The following is a 21,380-nucleotide window of genomic DNA, read 5'->3' as shown; positions in this document are numbered from 1 at the left end:
AACTCTAGCCAGGATGCTAGTACCCCTCTTGTAATAGACAAGCTGATATCCCAAGATTCTCTGTTCCCAGACTCTGCTTTTCTATTCATGTTCCAGAGCCAGCATTAGCAGATTCAGGAAGGGGTCCGTTGTTCAGTTTTTAAAAAGATTTCAAACTTCTACTTAAATCTTCCAGCTTTAAATCATTTTTCTTTTATTCATTCTTCTGAGGTTTCTGAGGGATTGCCAATACTTGACTCTGCTTTGACAAAGCTATCCTTGGCTATCAGATTAGATAAGATGATGAATTGTACTTAAGACTCCACATAAGTTAAAAGCCCAGGAGTTTTAGTGGAAAACTTTCTCAAACACAGTTAAATCTCATAGCTTGCAAAGAATGGAGGGGGTTGGGTTGCCCGATAAAATAGTCCAGGTCATTGATGTTGCTGCTGGGATTACTGAAACCCGGCAAACAGGGAGATTTTCTACATTTTGCCCCTAAATAAGCCTCCACAGCCAGCAGAAATCCCCTAGGTCATGGGAGGAAAACATTGCATTCTAAATGGAAACCAATATCGAAATTATGACCAGGGATAAAAGTTTCATACTTCATAGACTCTAAATGTGTATGTTTCACATTTCTGAAATTGGGTGCATATCATCATCACGCAGGTGGTGGTCATGATATAGATGTCATTGTGTGCTCAGGGGCATCCAGGTGTGGAGACCCAGTAGCAACTGGCTCACAAGAAAATCATAAAAAGACAACATTAGACTTCCTTAAGCAAAATGTTGATCACCTAGACTCTTTGCGACCTCGCCAACCCGGATGAAACACTACTCAAGTGAAGATGTTTTAGGAATATTCTCATGAAGTTATTTCACTTAGTCTTTCCTTTCTATGGGTAATAAATGAGTGTAAAAGAAATCTTTCAATAGGTCAAACGTGAAAGTTCTGAGTGCTCCCGTTTCGTGGACACTGGTTTTCTTCATTGTTCTCAATTCCACATAAAATAACAATATGACTTCAGTCAATGGTGTCTTAGAGTCGATGAAGCATGATAATGATCAAGTAGTATAACACAACGCTCATGAACTCTGGTTTTGACGTCAGATAACCTGAGGACAAAATTTGAGCTTGACAATAGATTCTTTTGGTTGATTTTCTCAAATTACTGTCTTCTCAATACCTCAGCAGCTCCTCTAGAAAATGCAGGTGCCCATTACACCATAAGGATGACTGAGGGAGAGGATGCGTGGAAGACACTTAGCAGAGAGCACACGAGCATTTAACCCGTGAACAGCTCTTGATCTGCTTTGGCAGAGGCCTTACAACACCCCTGCTTTTTGCCTTTTCCCTTGGGAGCAGGAGGCTCTAAAAGAATTGTGGTTGGCTTCCTTACCAGTTCTGCAAAACTCTTTAGAGAAAAGTAAAATTCACTAATAAAAACTCACCACCAAGTTGAGCAGTGCTACCTTTCGTCTTGACTCTGGAATATATCTTTGCAGCCACAGAAGGCCAGATGAGGGCACCTGGAAGTGGATGGAAGAGTCGTCAGCTTATCATAAGATGAACATTAACCAATGGGAAGCTAGAGACGGGGGCATGTCAGACAGACAATTTCCCCCTCTTTTCACCATTCTGGGGTTCTTTCTTGGGGCCCTTCCGGAAGAGTCCAGTGTGCCAAGCAAATCTACTCGCTGAGGGACCTGCTGTGTTAGCCTGTGGCTCATTGGGATGTGGCCAGGCCTGGAACACATCCTCCCGAATGCTTTGCATTACTTCCTTTTTCTTCACCTTCACCACGGTAGACTTGCACCACCCAAATCAAATGTCAAATCCTGGATATTTAATCAAATATTAAAGCATTGCCTCATGTCTGCTTTCCAGAGTACTCAGCACATTCTCATGACCCATGTATGGGTTCTGATGCAGAGTTCATGGGGAGCCCTGGGAAAGTTGTTCTAACGTATTTCTAGAATCAGACAACGTGGTTTAGGCAAAGGCTGATGCAGTCAAGGAGTCAGGTGTCCTAGCTGCAGCCTTGGCTCTAGTTCTCATTAACTGTGTGACCTTTCACCTCTCTCAGAGGTCTCGTGGAAATCATATTACCTGCCTTCCTTATCTTGAAATGCCATCATCAGGATCAGGAGAGATAAGGTCTGAGAAAGTAATGTGTAAGCCATAAAGCAGCACACAAATGGTAATTATCACTGCCAAAGATGAATTTGGTCCAATGAATTCTGTTGCCCTTTTCAGTCAATACAAGATCAGTGTTAAAAATGTTATAAAATTGGAAAACTTCAGGTAGTTCATTGTGTTAGTTTCCTAGGAGTGCCGTAATAAAGCACCACAAACCAACAGAAATAAAACAACAGAAATTTATTCTAAGACAGTTCTGTAGGCTAGAAGTCCAAAACCAAGATGCCCAGCAAGACCATGATCCCTCCAAAGGCTAGAATCCTTCCCTGTTTCTTCTAGCTTTTGGTCACCTCAGGAGTTCTTTGGCTGTGGCACCATAACTCCTGCCTCTGCCTCCATCTTTCTGTGGCCATCTTCTCTTTGTGTGTCTCTGAGTCTCCAACTCTCTCTTCTTGTAAGGAAACCTATCATTGGATTTAGGGTCCACCCTAATCCTCTATGACCTCCTCTTAATATAAATTACATCTGCAAAGATTCTGTTTCTAAATAAAGTCACATTCACAAGTACCTGGGGTTAGGACTTCGACATACCTTTTTGAGTGATATAATTCAATCTAAAATAGTCATCAACTCTTAAAAATATATATACATGTTTGGAGCACTGGGTGTTATATGCAAACAATGAATCATGGAACACTACACCAAAAACTAATGATGTAATGTATGGTGATTAGCATAACATAATAATATATATATATACATGTATATGTATATACAGTACTATGATCTATGAAGTTAGCAACACAAAGAGAAGTATAATTCTTATCAATAAGCAAAATAAATAGCTCTTAGAAATCTCTCCCCAGGATCCATGTTCAAATTTCCACTTTTTAAACTCAAAGTTTCCTGTCTCACATATATCATAGCTTAGCCATATAGCAGCCATTTAAATCTGTGCCATGAAACCATCCTTTAAAGAAGGCTTTCAGAATTCCAATAACTGAATCATCTTGGCTAAGGAAAAGAAGAAAAAATGGAGAAAGGAACTCACATTTATTGAACACTTACCATTACTCAAAGTTACAATAATTCTTTCATTTAATCATCGGAACCAACCTGTAAGGGAAATGCTGTGTTTTTTGTTTGTTCTATAGATAAACAAACCGAAGCTCCAAAGAGTGAAGTATCGTGTCTAAAGACTCATAGTAAATGGGAGAATATAAGACGCAAACTCTGGTGTTCTGAATCAAAATCTCATTATAACTTTTCTTATTGTCAGTTTAATTCTAGAGTAAATATTGTGTGGAATAATTGTCCCATTTCTTTAGCAACTAAGCAACATCAAAGATATAATCTGAACAGGGAAGGGCAGTCCCCCAATCTCTCTATACTTTAATGCCCAAGTTTTATATTTGAGGAATCTCTCAGTTAGGACTCTTCTCCTATATGCTGAATCTGAATGGCCCATTATACCTACCTCCCATTTCAGTGCTTGGTTGTTCATTCATTCATTCATTCATTCATTCATTCATTCAATGAATATTATTAGACATCTACTATATTCTATGTGTAGGGTTCCAATGGTGACTAATACAAGTCCTTACAAAGCTTATAGTTCCATGGTAGCTAAAATACTGGTCTTAGAGATCAAACCAGTGTTTCACTTTTGGTACCAAGAATGAACATGGTTTTGGTCATATCAACCTAACACTCAAACAAAAGGAAGGAGAAAAAAGTAACATGCACATACCCACTGTCCATAGAATGCCCCTTGGCTCACAGCCAAGTAAATGATATTAAGAGAGAGACAGACAGACAGAGGGTGCCTGAGAAGGAGAAAGAGGGAGAGAGAGGGAAGGAGAAAGAGGGAAAGAAGAAGGGAGAGAGAGAGACAGAAGCTACAGAGTAGAGAAACTACAAAAAAACAAAAAGCATAGAGGGGATAAAAAAGACTATCCATGTAAGTAACTGTTGGTTGAAAACTTCCTTTTTCATATCATAGGGATGGTTGAAAAGAAGAATCTTGCTTCTAAATGCACAAATACTGATCTGTGTTAATAATTCAAATCAGAGTGCAGGCTCACAGAGCTTCCAGAATTCTGCATAAAATTGGAGATATTGGAGGTAGGAAAAGGTACAGTCTAATTAAAAACGGTAGACGGGGCACCTGGATGGCTCGGTTGGTTAAGCATCAGACTCTTGATCTCAGCTCAGGTCTAGATCTCAAGGTTGTGAGTTCAAGCCCCGCATTGGGCTCCACGCTGGGCACAGAGCCTACTTAAATAAATAAACAAACAAACAAGCAAAGAGGTGGAAGCCAGCTAGGCTGGGTTGGGGAGGAGTGAGGTGGAGTTAACCTCTGAAGCACCAGGGAGAGAGAAAGCCCTCACCAATGTCAGAGAACTGGGGACAGGTGAGAAGTAGGGGGTCTGAGGCACCTCAGTTTAGTGTTTTTTCTTCCTATAGATTCCTAACTTAGTGGCACCTTTGAGATCTTTCTTTCCCCTTTGTCTTCTGAAACTCATGATTTTCAGTGTAATTCATTTCTCATCAAGGCAGATTAAGCATATCTGCAGTCAGCCAAGAAGAAACACAGCAATGGCCCAATTGTATCTGGGTCTGGATTTTACCAGCCCTATGCGGTTCTCAAACGTGATCAAGGTCAGAATAAGTTCCCATCATGAATACGTATGTGTGAATGTATGTATAAGAAGGGAAAGGAAAAAACCCCATCAAATGCTCAACGACAAGGTACTGGTTAAATAAATGAGGGCCATGGAATACTATGCAGCAATTTTTTTAAAAACTGAAGCAGAACTACATGGTCATGGAAGGATGTATGACATTTACTGTCAAATGAACCAAAGCAAGTTACTGAGCCGTGGTATTGCCTGATGCCATGTGTATATGGCACACTTCTTACACAGGGACGATATGTCTGGAACGATACATATGAAACCATTAGCATTTCCAGTTTGGAAAAGTAAATAAGCTGGAAATTTTTGTTTTTCTCTTTATATCCTTCAGTCCTTAAAAGAAGTTAAAAGGCGTCACTTTTCTAATTAAACCAAACAAACAAAAAGCAAGGTCTGCAACAGAAGTTCTCCCAGTAAGTGCAGCAAAAGATGGCGCATTTCTGGGAATCTGAATTCGAGTCCTGCTTCTGGTACTGAGTATCAGACGTTCCCCGTCAAAGCAAGCTGGGGTTGCAGGGAAGTTACTCCCTGATCATCTGTTACCTCCTACCTCTCCTGATTTCTCTTCCCACTTCCCATCATGGCTTACAGACTCCTGCCCATTTCTGCGTGGTTTCCTCTTTGCACCTGCGCTCCCACCTGTCCTACCTGGATGCCTTCCACCAACTCATTGGCCTGACTAAGTGCGGACATCATCACCCCAAAGCGGCCAGAAGACCCTCCTATGTATTCCCAACACACCTGCTGCAGTCTCCCCCATTCCAGGGGCCTGGTCTGCTCCCCCACTGAACTCAGCTCCCACAGGCTAGCAACTGTGGCTGACCAAACTTTGTGCCTGGTCTTGGGTACGCTTTTGTAAAAGCACTCTTTCACTAAATATTGACACTGTGTCCCAGCCACCTTCCCTATAAAATGAGGAGGCTGAATTATATATTTGGTTCAATTCAGCAAGTGTATACCAACACCTACTCCATCCTGGCGTGGCTCTAGGAAGGACAGAAACATGGGTTTGGCTTTCTAGTGGGAAGGATGGTCTAACGTCCCCCAAAATGCAGTCTTCTGGTTCTCAGAACCAGAATTTAAACAATTTGAGTTCAATTTTTGGCTCTGCCCTGACTTGCTGAATGATCCTAGGAATATCGTTCTACCTACGTGGGAAAGTCTCTGGCAAGGAACCACACTGAATAAGGCACCCTGACCTCACCAAGGTGTGGAGGAGGGGACTAGTGTTTTCCGTGATATACAATATACCGTGATAGGGTCTCCTGGCCTCTAATCATGCAATCTGCATAATTTATCCTTTTAAAATGAGTCACAATCCCCAGAGAGTGCTTGCCTATTGATATCAAATGTAAGAGGGTATTTTTAAGGACACAGCAGCATCACTGCTATACATTAACCTACACAAAATCAATCCATTTCCAAGTTAAGCACGGCCCTAAAAATTCACTAATGGAGCTCAGTGTAGTTTGTTCATGAGATGTGCAGTCAGGAATCATGCATAATGTAATAGTGCAAATGCTAAAAGCAGCTCCCACAAACTAATTTAATCTTGGTTTAATGGACATAGGAGAACTGATCTTCAAAAGAGACTGCCAATGAGATTGTTGGGGGCCTCTCAGCAGCCCAAGAGAAAGCTCCAATATTAGCTTTTGGTTAGTTCCCCCTTTCAACTAGTGCCTATTAAAGACAATCCAATATTGTCATTGAAATTATAAATAACTTGTGTCAACTTTCATGGACCTTATAATATAGATGTCTCCATGCATTTGCATAGATCTCTGGGATTGAAATTTTGCTCCCAGTACCTTTTGGTTCATGTGCATCTACCCCAGTCAAGGGAATCTTTTACACTCTGGAAGATCAGAAAGCTAAGCAGTATCCACAGCCCCCAGGCCATGCCAGAGAGATATTGTCTGAATAAAGATCTAGGATATGGAAGCCTATATGCAATCAAAGGGATCAGAATCACACTGTGGTAGCTTGTCTCCCAGGGACCTCCAAAGCCTCTAAACATGCACCTCCCACCTGACATGATTAGAGGAAGAAGAACATTTGCCTCCTCAGAGACATGTGCGCCTGCTCGCGTACACACACACACACACACACACACACACACACACACAGAAAGACTCCCTCACTGGTGTGAGCCGGGTTTATATCAGATGATCTCACATCATATCTAGCTAAATAAATTGTAGAATATCCAAATTTAGGACCTTTCCAGTGAATCTAGTTCAAGTCATATATTTTGTTTTAGATGAATGTTGCAAATTGACTTTGGACTTTTCGAGTGGGATGAAGGAGAAAGCATCACAAAAGCAGCTTCGGTGAGTAGACAGAATAAATTGTGTGCAGGTGAAAGGGTGATAGCAGAGAACAGGACTTGGAAATGGGAGGGAGACAGAAAGAGGAGGAGCTGATAATGCAATTTTACAAGTCAAGGGAAAGTTGATGAAATAAATAGAGGTTAAATAATGTTATCTAGAGTTAGAGAGGCAACCAATGAATGTATTAATATAAATTTCAAACACTGGGAGGAGGAAACAAAGGGGAGTGGTCGATACGGGTGAGCTTACTCCTCATCTTCCATAGCGAGAGTTAATAGATATTGACTGAGTGATAAATTAAGAAATGAAGTTATGGAAATAGTTATCAAAAGAACAACAACAACAAAAACCAAATCCAGAAGCATTAAATAGATTTTGCCTTTAAAATGGGAGGTGGTGAGGGTGCTTTCCTTGTGCTTCTGCGTTATTTCATTTGTTACAATGCATACACTATAATTTGAGTTAAAAATGTTTCAGTAGGTGCTTCTGGAAAGTTGTGCCGAGAGTAGGGAAGGATTGAGCAAGGCAATGCTGCTTTTCCTCAGAAGCAGCCAGACCATTTGTGTAAAATCATGAGTACGTGTAGTGTGACACATTCCTATTTCTACGTGCAATCGTAAAACAATTGAGAATTTGTACAGTAAACTGTGAATACCTCTAGAGCAACAGTGTCCAAAATACTTACTATGATAATAGACAGGATCTAGTTCTGCATTGTTTAATACAGTAGCCACTAACCACACATGACAGTTGAGCACTTGAAATATGGCACTGGGTATTCATTCTCCTTCATTTTAATTAAATAAATGTAAATGTCAACATGTAGCTAGTGAATACCAGATTGGGTAGCACAGCTAGAGAATCATATGGAGGTGTGAAAGACTTTCTTTTTATTACTTTCTATATTTCTGTATTATTTGAAATTCTTGCAATAGGAATATGATGCTTTCATGATTTTAAAACCTCAAAACTTTTCAGTTTGAAACAAAAATGAAAAGCAAGCAAAAGGAAATAGCCATAAAGAGATGCGCTGGCAAAAAAGAAAAAAGAATCCTACAAAATGGATTAAAATATTCTGAGAAAAACAGCTAAATAGATAGATAAATACATATTCTTTGGGACGACTTCCACCTCTGAACTTTCACATGAGCCTCCAGAGCAAATATCCTTGCGTCATCTCCTTATTCGATAAGCACTTAGGTTTCAATTCTCTCTGGTCTGCTAAGTTAATTATTACTCTTTGTTCTGCTTTCAATCTTTCAAAAATGCCTTGACATCTCTCCTCTGTGGACGCTCCGTTCCCATTCTTTGTCTCTGCTGGTAGAGATCTAGATCCGGATAGACAGACAGATATGTAGGTTTTATTCCTTTTCTCTCCTGTGAACGATTGTGTAAATACACATGCGTTCTATTTGCCGTATTTACTCTGACCCAAGGGTAAGAAATCAACCAAGAATTAGCGGCAATATGATCTAGATCATCTAATCCCTGATCTGATCCCGTTCCATTCATCAAGCTGTTCCACCATCTGGAATCTAATTGTCTCTCAATTACCAGGCAAAACAATGACTCTGCCACTTTTTTAGCTGCAGAATCTCGATCAGCTACTTAAACTCAGTTTCTTCATCTATAAAATTGACATAATAATTGAACTGACCGCATTGGATTGCGGTGAGGATGAGAGATAGTGTAGAAAGTGCTCAGCACAGGCATGCCAAATGGAAAGTACTCCACAAATGGTAACTGTTATTTTAAATATAACAAAACTAAGAAATCTCTGCCCTGATTGTACAAGGCAAGGGATTTCTAGTCTTCTAGCTCTTAAACTATTTATCCATCTCTTTTCTTTTGTGGCACATCAAGCCAATTAGAGGTACAATTACTTTTAAAGAAATGGCAGATAATACTAAGTAGATACATACTATGTTGGTAGGCAGTGTTTTTCAATGCAAAATGATTTATGTAAGCAGGAAATGGCCCGTTTCATGGTGCAGCTCATCTCCTCATACAAAGAGTAGATTCAACTGGGCTGGAAGAAATTGTGTCCATTACACATGGGGTGAGGCAATTAGAAGGGCCCCTTATTCTTGTCTAAGCTTGAAGGCCATTCCCAAAGTTTCTCCTTCCTGCTCTTCTTCTTCTTTATTTTTTAGGAAATAGCTATCTTCTTATTATAAAGGTAACAGACACAAGGGAAAGAATTAAGAAAATTCAGAGTAGAAATAAATTCACTTAAGATCCTACCATCTAAAACCACCTAAATATAATCTGTTAAAATTTTGATATATGAAAAACTGGAATGGATATGCACATATATGTCAATCTAAATCAGTTGAAGTCCAAATAAATGTATATAAAATATAATATGTATGCAAATATAATTAGACATGTAATTCTATCAATTATAATTCTAAATTCTAAAAATAGAACATAGAAAAAATAAAAACAAATAAAAATAGAACATAAACAATATAAAACTTTATAAAGACATAAATAGGATCATATCGTTCATAATGATTTAAAACATCCTTTTATTTAACTATGTACTATGGATCTTCCAATGTCAGTAGGTTTATATATGTATCTTATTTTTTCCCTTAAGATGCATTCTTTATTTTGATACAAAAATTAAACTTTCAACCTGCCTGTAAAGAGTGTCACTTGTTCTGCTTCTCCCTCTGACTCTCCCCCTTCTCATGCTCTATCTCATTCTCTCTCTCAAATAAATAAATAAAAAATCTTAAAAAAAAAAAAAAAGAGTGTCACTTGTTTTCATATTGTAGAGCAAACTTACAGAATAGGAATCTGTTACCAGCTCCAAGGATATCACATATGCTTTAGAAAAAGTCATTGCTATTTGGATTCAAACAAACATCAGTGTGGAAGGAGTAACTAATTATCTCCTTCTCCTGATTTGTCCCTAATTCTATGAAATCATCACTAGGAACGCTAATAGTTGGGATGTCACATAATTATGCCAGAGTCTGGTAAGGGTAGTGAAACCAGCCATGTGAATCCAGTTAAACTATAAAAACATGACCTTTCATTGTCCTTCTCTCCTGTTTCTGGAGTAGGAAGGCTCTACTTTACAGCCCCATGGGCCAGCAATAGGCTTGAGTTATAATGTGTAGTTTCCTTCTGGTTATACTTGCAAAAGAAGCCATTGAATTCTTGAGGGTCTGACATCTAGAAAGGAGCAAGCTAGGAGGCAGACTGCTGATCTAGATTTACTTAGATGGAAAACATTTATTTGAGGAGGAGTCCAGTTGATAGGCTGTTAACATTGAAAAAAACAAGCCTGTACTGTCAACGAGTTCAGTCAGCTGATCAGAATACCATCCCTAGACCTGTAAGGGACACATTGGAAGTTCTCACTGTAAAGTTGCATCTCCATCAGCTATGATTATCTTCTTTGATTTTAATGCCCATGAATCTTTACCAGCTGTAGCAGCCATGGGTTGGTAAAACCTTGCCACGAAGTCTGCCTCACTGACCTCCAGCTGCCTGACAAATTCATTACGCTCCTGCTCAGCCCAGGCCTCGAGGTCAGTGAGGCAGACTGATCCCAAAGACATAGCTGGTGCTCAAAGATACAAGATGGTTGGTCTGCTCCAGACACACTAAGCTACTCCAGCCCTTCCAACAGTGGTTGTAATTTCCCTGGCACTGCCTTAGCCACTATAGGAAACCATCACGCTAGGGATCTGACAAACTGGTAAACCAGTGAAGAATAAACTTCATCTCCTAGGAAGTGACGTAAGACATCGGGAGAGGGGAAGAGTTAGTAATACTGTCTGGTACGGAGGGTAAGGGAGAAGGGAAGGATTGTGGTATCGAAGAGCAAGATGATTCCAGTGGCATCCTTCCCTTTCCTCTCACAGGGCACCCAAAGACCATCACAGAAGTGTTTGAACTCCAACTGTTGCCGTCTCTTCCATGTGTTCTGAAAAACCCTCTATATATGTATTATTTTTAATTAATATAAAATTCTCATATTTACTGCATATATTTTTTTATTAGTCTCCTCCTAATGGTTGTTTCTTGTTGTTGAGGGTTTGTTCTGTCTGTTTTTACGACCTTGTTTTACAAGGTCAATCTCTGAAACACTGTGACTCCCTTAACAAACTTTTTTGTGTGATGAATATCATCTTTGTGAAATCACTGTGTGAAAGATGAGCACATTTTTAAGGCTTTTGATATTTAATGCCAAAATCCTCACAAGGGCAGCGAGTTACCCTTCCCCCCGTGAGGTCAATGAGAGCGCCATTTCTCCATTCTCGGACCTACACTGAATATGATCAGTCGTCTTACTTTGGCCAATCTGATGGGTGGAAAAAGAATATCTGCTGCTCCTCTCAATTTTGATTCATTTCAATTTGATTATTTTCATTAGTGGGAGTGGTCATTCCTATTTCTTCTTCTTTTGTGAAAGACTTCTGCATTGTTCTCCATCTTGGGGAGGTGGGGCAAGGAATACCCTGCACACCTCTACACCTACCTATTTCACTATTGCCTATCTTTTAATGCTAGCCAAAGGAACTCCATGTCCATGAAATCTTTTCCAGAACATCTCAGCCACAAGTAACCTCATCTAAATTCTCAGAAGTCCTTTTATAAAACTATCCTTGTGGCCTTACCATTTTGCCTTGTTCTATGGTTATTTATATCACCATCTTTCTTCCTCACACTTTCTTTTCCTGTTCAGTCAATGCTGAAAAAGAGAACAGAACAGTCAGAAGAGTGCATGCCATTTAAATACATATTTATTGTGTATCTATTGGTAGCAAAGTAGATATATATAATTATAAACACCAACAATTATTGATCTATGTATTAGGCCTAGCCCTGTCATGTGCAGTAACAAAATAACACTGAATGTCAGCAGTTAAGCCCAACAAAGACATTTTTCTTACTCATGGGGAATCTAACGTGGGACCAGTGCCCTTTCTTCATCTTGTAACTATTCTGTCTGGAACACACTGATTCCAAGGTTGCCTTGGCAGGGAAGGAGAAACATGGAGGAGGCACACAGGCAGTTAAATATCTAGGCTCAGAAATGACATGCACGCCTTCTATAACAGTCCATTGGCCAGAACTAGTGACTTGGTCCCCACCCAATTGCAAAGAAGACTGGGAAACCAAGGGGAGCCCAGGGATACTTAGTGAGCATTACCTCTCTCTGCCATAATAGGCTTTACTGTTTCAGGAATTTCATAAGCATAAACTCGTGTGTACCTATAATCTAGGTAATTATAAGTATCTCAGTCTTCCAGATGACAACAGGAAGTTCAGAGAAGTCAAGCAACTTACCTAGGATCACTCAGCCAGTAAGTGGTAGAGCTGGGATTTTAAACCCCATCACTGTGATTTTGAACTCTCCACTCTTAATTAGTAGTTTATTAAATTCCATTTAGTAAGCAGCATGAAGAGAAGCTCTAATTAGAAAAAAATGTGTGGGGTCTTAGGCCCTCCATGGGTGAGTGATCTCTTCCCCACAGAAATACAGTTCCTAGCTTCTCTGCCCATACTCTGTACCTACTCATAGACTGAGTGGCAAGGTCCAAACCAGACTGTGCATTTACAAAAATAAATCATGATTCTCATTCTATTAGGAAACTGTGTATTCATCTCCTGATAGCAACTAAAGTGAAAATGGCTGAGAGCAATAAAAATCCATTTTGCTATTTAGTACAGTTTGTCAGACTAGAGAAATGGGATTGAATTTCAAAGCCACAGGCAAGCTGGCTGCAATCTGTGGCTACACAGTTGATGGGTTTTTTTCTTCTTTATTTACAACTCTTTTGATAAGCCTTCAGCAAGTTACATAGGTTGTTCTAGTTGTATCTCGTTTGACTGGATTAGAATACTTGATGACAGTTTGGATAAGTTTGAGGCAGATGGTTCTTGACATTTTTCATGGCATCAGTTACAAACCATGCAAGAAACTCTTTCATCCTTTGTTTATCCTTCACTTAGAAGCCACTATAGTAGATCGTTAAACTTTCATTTTTCACAGTGCTGATTAAGGCATATTCCAAGGCAGATGTTATTCCGTACCATTTTTAACAATTTACATTTAGCACCAAAGCTGGTTTTGTACTTGTTCCAGTGGGGATCAATTCACTTTTTTAAAACTTCAAGGTCAATCTCTGAAATACTGTGACTCCCTTAACAATCCAATGTTTCATAAACTTCTCTTGGTTACAGAAGCCCTGCTACTCTTCCATGTATGTGTGTTTGCTAGTCAACACACACATGATGATTCAGTAGTTGTCTTCCTCGAGTAAGAGCATTATTCAAAAGGCAGTTCACTAAACAAAGAGAAGAGTCTTTAAAAAAAAAAAAGAATCAGAGTATAACCTATCAGAATATCTTAATTTTTCTAAAGCAGTTCTAGACTCAGAAAAGGTGGATAGTCCTGAAACACAAGGTTCATCGCACCTCACAGATGTAGAACAAAGAGAAATATTTCTCTTTCCTTTTCCATGATTTAGTGATTTAGTAAATTATATACTATTTAGTTCAACCTAAGACAAATAAGAGGATACAAGCATCTTTATATACAATGCAATATTGACAAATAGGCTTATTTAGCACAAATTGTGACAAAATTTGATTGTACCTTAGAAAGGCACAGCCTTTCACTTTTTCTTTCCTTCTAGAATAATTTCAAAGTAGATTCTGTTTATAGACAAAAGATGATATCCTGTTCAGGAAAAAACTGTATGGGAAATCCTGAAGACAGTCTACATAAAATATGCTCAGATATATTCCCCACTTACTGGGAAAAAATACTTGAGACAGGATTAAGAGTCATGGGAGGTGGAGTGCTATTTCTTCAAAAAGGAAACAAAACCACAAACAACATAATGACAAATGAGTAAACAATAGTATCCATGACCTTCATTCTACCACTGGCAGAACTGATGCACAAATAACTTTAAGGGCTCAATGGGGACCTTGAAAAATCATTCGGTCTAGCCTGTTCACTAAAATAATAGGAAACCTAAACTCTTTCCTTCCTGTTACCTACATGGGCAAGAGGCCTGAAGGATGTGCACAGCAAGTAATTCAATTTGTAGAAGTAGTACTCCCAGAACTTTAGATCAGTTTTTGTGTAACACAAAGTAACTCTCATGGAACAACCTGTTTGCTAATGAGCCCCATTTAATGCAGAATCTGGAAGTTCTAATAAACAAAGGAGGACTGATGAAGATTTGCATATTAGTAGGCAAGGGAATCTGAACAGGTCAAGTGCACTTGCAAAAGTGTTTCTCTTTTGTGTGTGTGTGTGTGTGTGTTTAGAGCGGTAGAGAGGGAGGAGGGGGAGGGGGAGAAGGAGAGAGAGAATCTCAAGCTGATTCCATGCCCAGCAGAGAGCCTGACTGGGGGCTTGAGCTCATAACCCTGAGATCATGACCTGAGCCACAATCAAGAGTTGGGTGCTTAACCAACTCAGCCATGTGCACACATTCTCTCTTTCTCGATCTCAAATAAATAAATAAATAAAATCTTTTTTAAAAAATTAAAAAGAAAAGATAATTTTGTTATACTCACAGATTCCAGGAGAAGGGGGACCCAATGCTGGGAATAGTGGGGAGCAAGTAGGGAAGCACCAGGTCAGTCAGGAGGCAGAGAGGGGAAACTGCGGACAGGAGCCTTTATTGTGGTTCCTGAGGGAAGAAATGGGTGAGGCCAAGTAAGGAGGCTTAGGATTGGCTAGTTTGCATCATTTCTGGGGTACAGGGGCTACTAGTTCTCTACTACCTGCCTTGGGGTGATTAGGGCAGGGACATAGTGGCCTGGAGTATGAAAGCCCCATAAAGGAGGTGGTTGGGGAAGGGGGCTCTGGATGGGTTGGTCTGCATTGGCAAAGTGCACTCTCAGGAGAGCTGATTACTATCTCTAGGAAGTTACTAACCACAGGTAGTTGGATGGGTAGTCCTTCCAGGGTCAGCAAGGCCCCAGATGTTAAAGCATCAGAATACAGAAAATAAGAGACATGGTTAATACAGGAGTATAGGTTTTCCTGACCCCTTTGCTAAGCTAGGCCAAGGACACCGAGATGAGGGCCTCCAAGTTCCAGGTGGTGATCAGCGACGACAGGGGGTGGTGTGGGCTGAACCAGGAATAGGAGGCAGGACACATGACTCCTGCTAGTAACCGCCAAGAGGATAACTCAGGAGTCTATTAGTTATCTATTGCTGTGTACAAATTATTCTGTGACTTAGCGGCTTAAAACAACAAACATTTACTCATAGTTTCTGAGGCTCATGAATCCAGGCATAACTTGGTTTGGTGTCTCTGACTAGAGTGTCTCATAAGGCAGCAATCAGGTGTTAGAGGCTGGTGTTGCTGTCATCTCTGGGCTGGACTGGGCCTGAGTCTGCTGCCAAACTCACTCAGTGGCTGTCGGCAGGCCCCAGGTCTTTGCTGGTTGTTGCTGGAGACATCAGTTTCTTGCTCCTTGGACCACTCCATAGAGCTACTCACAACGTGGCAGCTTGTGTCTCCCAGAGCCAAGACTCCAAGAGAGTGCAATGGACAGTGAGATGCATGAAGAGGTCAAGCAAGATGGAAGCCAGAGTCTGTGCTTGCAAGTGACATCCAGTCACTTCTGGATTCTATGAGTTGGAAGTGAGTCACTAGATCCCCTTCACATTCAAGGGCAGATTACACACCAGATGTGAATACCAGGAAGTGGGGATCACTGGGGGGTCATTGTATAGGTTGCCTACCACAGGAGTGAACAGAAATTTTAAATACAAAAAACCCAAACCCCAAGCAAACAAATACAAAATCTCCTCCTCCTAATCACGTAATGGAAGAAAGTAGTCATCATGCTCTACGTGGGTTATAACTGTTCCCATTTTACCATTGCATCTGGGGAGAAGTAGACTACTCCCTTTAGATGATGTTGAATAGAGCTAAATGCCAGCTTCCAGGCTCTCTCACACGATCGCTTTCAACACAGTAAATGGAAGTTCATAGTCTGACAATTCATAATGTTCTGTGCAAAGGGCTAATTAGCATCCAACAAGATGTACAAACTCGGTAATAATCTTAAAGACAAAAATAAGAACAAAGACTGTCGATGCTATGGTGTTTTAGCCTTTCGGCTTGGCAAAGATGAATTGGATTGCTATCACCCAGTGTTCGGGAGCATATGGAGAAAAGACACTCCCGTACCCCAGTGAAGGGAGTACAATGGGTATGAAATTTTGGCAGGCAATTTGGCAATACCCATCAAAAGTTAAACGTGTGTAGGGTGCCTGGGTGGCTCACTCGTTAAGCGTCTGCCTTCAGCTCAGGTCATGATCCCAGGGTCCTAGGATCAAGCCCCACATCGGGCTCCCTGCTCGGTGGGAAGCCTGCTTCTCCCTCTGCCCCTCCCTCTGCTTGTGTTCCCTCTCTTCGCTGTGTCTCCCTCTGTCAAATAAATAAATAACATCAAAAAAAAAAAAAAGTTAAACGTGTGCAGACCCGTTGATCCAGCAATTCAACTTCTGGAAATTCAACTCAAGGAAATGATCAGTTAAGCACACATAGGAACATATGAACAATCATTGCTATGCTATTTGAAAATAGATAAATAGATTGATATGTAAAAACAATCAGAGTGTCTATAAATGGTGGATAGGTCGGATAAATTATAGATTAGATGAAATATAAGTATTCATTACAATTGGCAACTTATATCTATACTTATTGACAAGGAACAACCTCTGTAAAATATTGCTGGAAGAAACCAGCAGAAATATGAAAAAGGAGACATAGTGATTCCATGCATAATTGGAAAGTTTTATTTTAAAATGTTAATTTTGAACTACAGAACACTTATGAAAGAAATTGAGGAAGACACAAAGAAGTGGAAAAACATTCCATGCTCATGGATTGGAAGAATAAAATGTCAATTTTGAAAGAAAAAACAAAACTAGAATGTTAATTTTGTTTTCTGATAGGATGTCTGGTGATTGGAACTTTTTCTTTTTGTCTGTATTTTCTTACATTTTCTACAATAAATTTGCATACATTTTTTTAAATAAGAACTAAACAATAGAAGCCAATTATTTTCCATGGTTTCTCCTTTAAGAATATGGTCCCTAAACCGAGAATAGCAGCCGATTTTATATTTTGACTTTTAAAGGAAAGGTCAATGCAGTCAACATCCATTCCCAGTTTATTAAGCATCACGGAGACAATGTTTGTAATGAACAAAGGGCTTGGAGTGTCAAGGGTGAACTTTCTTTTGGCCAACTGTGAAGGTCTAAGGACACTTTATGTAGCTTAACCACCTTTGAAAAGCTTTTCCCACTCAAAACGCATGTTTGAATCACTTGGAAGAGCACCTTTCCAAGCAGTAAGCTGTTGCTTAAATATTACAATAATTGTCTTGAAAAACAGTTCATTAAACCTTGTGCACTTGATTTTTCAGGCCTCGTGTATCTGGATCTTTCCTATCCCAGACTCAGCTACAAAATGGGCTTCTTCTTTCACTCTGAACCCAAGCCAAGAAGACATCTGTGCCCTCAACCCTTCCAAGATATTCCATCTGCTTATTTCCTCAAGTCCAGAGCAATATGGAATTTACAATGCTGGCTTTTGTATATACCCTTAAGTCATGTTGCTTTTTTAAAATGTGACTTTTCTAGAATTACAAATTTTATAAGGAAATCCCAGCACTTGAATGTTCCCATTTGGACAATAATAATTGGAAATCAGGTTGGACTCTTGCTTTAACTAGCACCGACATCAAAACTTACCTTCTCTACAAAGGTCTGTGAAATGAGCTTGCCATCAGAAGGTACTCCAGTCAAGCAATTTCCTGCTGCTAACTTAAGCCAGCATCATCTTCTACCTAAATAGAATAGAATGGTGTCTTTGGAATGAAGGAGACATTTGTTTGACGTTCAGCTTGCCGTGCACAGAAGACATAGGTCAGGCTGTCCTTTTGACAAATCAGCCCTAAAGAACAAATCTTAGAAACAATAAATATATCATATGTGTTCCATAATGGAATAGAAAAATGTCCCTACTCACTGATCTCCTGTCTGCTTTGTAAATTGGGGGGGAGAACCCTCTTATTTATAGGAAAGGAGGAATTTAACTTATTTTCACAATTAGATAACATTCTCTCATAATTTTTCAAGTTATCATGAGACAATTTGATGTGGATTAATGTATGTCTGGCTTTTATCACCTAGATGAAAAGCATATCAACACCAAGATGGATATAGGAGACATCCCGTGATTTAATTATACTAAACAATCTTGTGCTTTAGTACACAAAAGATAACAGCTAACATACTGCTAAACATTTACTGATATACAAGTCAAGACAAAGATAAAAGGTTTCATTCCAAAGGAAAAATACTCTTAAGGAAAAACGGCTGTCATGGGGTTTTGAAACAGAAGTGAAACAAAAATTAATAGTGGAAATGTGAGGTGCTCATGTAGGGACATGATTGGGGGCACAGTACCTGTTTCAATATTCCATTCTCTTCCTTCTTTCTACTCACATTTTAAGTTCCTGTGTTTCTTTCCCCTATGGGATTTGTATAAACCAACATTCATATCCCACAATAACCCCATTCTTTGCCTTTGGAATAGGCTGTATTTCTAACATTTGCTACACCCTCAGAAAATCTTCTCTCCCTAATAGTGCTTCTCGCTGCCATGAAAACCTCACAATGGCCAAAGCCCATTTGGGTGCATCGGCCTACTCTCTATTCCTGTGCTTGGTACCTCCTGGTTTGGACAAGCTAACACAGAACCCCCTCAAATCACTCCAAGATTCTTTGAGGTTGAATGAAGTGAGAAACAGAAAAAGAGTTGCCGACAGCTTCCAGCCTGTCCTAGCTTCTCCCTACACATAGCTCTTCTTCCTGACCAAGTTCCAGCCGACTAACAATGACCCTGGTTCACCACTAGACACAGAGGCAGCAGATTTCCAGAAAGTTTTTATTTTGTTTTGTTTTGTTTGTTTTACCAGATCCCTTTTGTGACCCTGCTCTGGCAGCTGGGACATGCCTGGCTTCCCAGGCTTCCCTATAAGTTATGACTTGTCCCCCTGTGCCCATGTCTCGGGAGAGCTGTTGGTTACTTTTCTCTGATCCTGTAACAACCTTTTCTGGACCTTACTTCTCCAGCTCCTTCCACATTTTGTAAGATCTAATCCCCAAGTAAATTATGCAGTCCATAATACAGTGATTCTGCTCCTTAGTTGAACCCCAATGGGGACAGCCATTACCTGGTTCTGACCACGATTAACCCAACAAGAAGACCAACAGATCGTTCTCAGAGCTGCTGAGGCCACAGGGAATGATAAGCCTAGAGGAGTAGTGATTCTGGGGCAACATGAAAGCTGCCACAGCAGCTGTGGTTAGTTGGCTAATGCATAGCCCCCAACCTCCTTCCCTTTTGCCTAATTGCCTTCCCAGCTCACCTTGCAGCAAGGGGTGGCCATTTCACCCAGTCTGGCCAATGAGAGATAAGCAAAAGTCTGCAGGGGGACTTTAGGGAACATTATTTTGCATCCTGAGAAAAGGAAAGGGAATGAAAAGAGAGTTATAGATTCCACTCCTCTCTTTCTTCCTGCCTTGAATTCATTCATGATGGCTGGGACTATGGCAGCCATCTTAGGGCAATAGTGCAGAAAGCATGAAGAAAAATGCCAATAATGCAAAGAATAATAAAGCAGAGAGGCAGAGCCTGGGTCCTTCATGAGATTAGTGAGCTACTAGACTTAGCCTAAGGCTACAAATCATTGAGTTTCCTGTTAAATAAATAATGCATGTCTTTATGATAAAGCCAATGTTATCTGAGTTTTCTGTCACATACTTGTAGCCAAGTGCATTTCTTATCTATACAGGTATCATCGGGCATATAATTAATGAGAAAAGAAAAATAGGACAAAAAAGAAAATTTATTGAGCATCTACTATGTGTGAGACATATGTTGGGCATTTTCACACACATTCTCCTATTTAATCCTCACAATTTCTTGGTGGGGTAGGTACTATCTATGTTTATAGAGGAGGAAATTGAGACACAGAAATTAAAAACTAGCCCAAGATCAACTAATTGGTGGGGCCGTAACTTGCATCTTTTGATTCAAAGACCAATTTAGTCTTATTAGGCCATGAAGAGATAAGACACGTTCTTTACTCTTTCAGGAAGCACACTTAGGATTACCAGAGAGATGTTAGAAATGTAGATTTTGTCTCCTTCAAGGTAATAGGATGAAACTGGTGTAAAGAAGTAATGTCTAAGGGGCGCCTGGGTGGCTCAGTCGTTGTGCGTCTGCCTTCAGCTCAGGTCATGGTCCCGGGGTCCTGGGATCGAGCCCCGCATCGGGCTCCCTGCTCCGCGGGAAGCCTGCTTCTCCCTCTCCCGCTCCCCCTGCTTGTGTTCCCTCTCTCGCTGTGTCTCTCTGTCATATAAATAAATAAAAATCTTAAAAAAAAAAAAAAAGAAGTAATGTCTAAGAACCAGAGATAACTAAAAAATCGAATGGTCTTTATCTTAGAAGGTACCAAGTTTCTTCATCAAGGGAAACATTCCCTTGTAAGTAAGACAGATGGTCATGAAAGACCCTTGTAAACAAATTCCAGCCTTGAGTAGGGGAGTGATATGAATAATTTCTAAGATCCTGTGACTTTCCAGAGATGTCAAGGTATTTTCCAATTTATTCTGACCGCCATATGTTTCTGAATTGGAGCTGTTCTTTCTAGTGCCTCATCTTGAAGACGCTATCCTTTAAAGAATGGGAAATCAAAAACCTTTTCTGGTTTCTGGCTTAGAAAATAAAAACTTTCCATGCATCAAGGCCATTCCTTAGGGAAAAGCCAAAATGACTGACAACTCATTAAGTTGGTGAAGTAGCACCAACTCAATTTAGAGACACCGAGAGGTAATAAGAGGCTTGATATAGTCTATAGTTCATATATTACATTAAAGAAAATAATTTCTGGTCAACCAAAAGTGTACTTTCTCTTTTCTCAAAACAAACACAAACCATAGACCCAAGGGATCACAAAAGGAAGAAAGTATTTCCTATTAACAGGATTTTAAATGATTTTAAATGAAGTTTGGGCAAAGGATCAAATTGGATTTGTAGATAATGATGATCTTTCTTTCCTGGTTCAGAGTAAAGATCTAGCAGAGACGCAATGTGGAAAAGTAAAACCATTTGAATATTCAGTCCCGAAGATCATTTTGAAAATAATCTCTG

The 21,380-nt window shown here is 39.9% G+C and overlaps 1 pseudogene; it reads right to left on the bottom strand.

Annotated features, from left to right (window-relative positions):
* Positions 1-10,342: 10,342 nt before the first annotated feature.
* On the bottom strand, positions 10,343-11,009 carry LOC118023880 (annotated as a pseudogene).
* Positions 11,010-21,380: the final 10,371 nt, after the last annotated feature.

This window comes from Mirounga leonina, unplaced genomic scaffold (assembly GCF_011800145.1).
Source record: "Mirounga leonina isolate KUSES-001 unplaced genomic scaffold, KU_Mleo_1.0 Mir_180, whole genome shotgun sequence".
Taxonomy (NCBI): domain Eukaryota; kingdom Metazoa; phylum Chordata; class Mammalia; order Carnivora; family Phocidae; genus Mirounga; species Mirounga leonina.
This window is presented reverse-complemented; position numbering and strand designations above follow the sequence as displayed.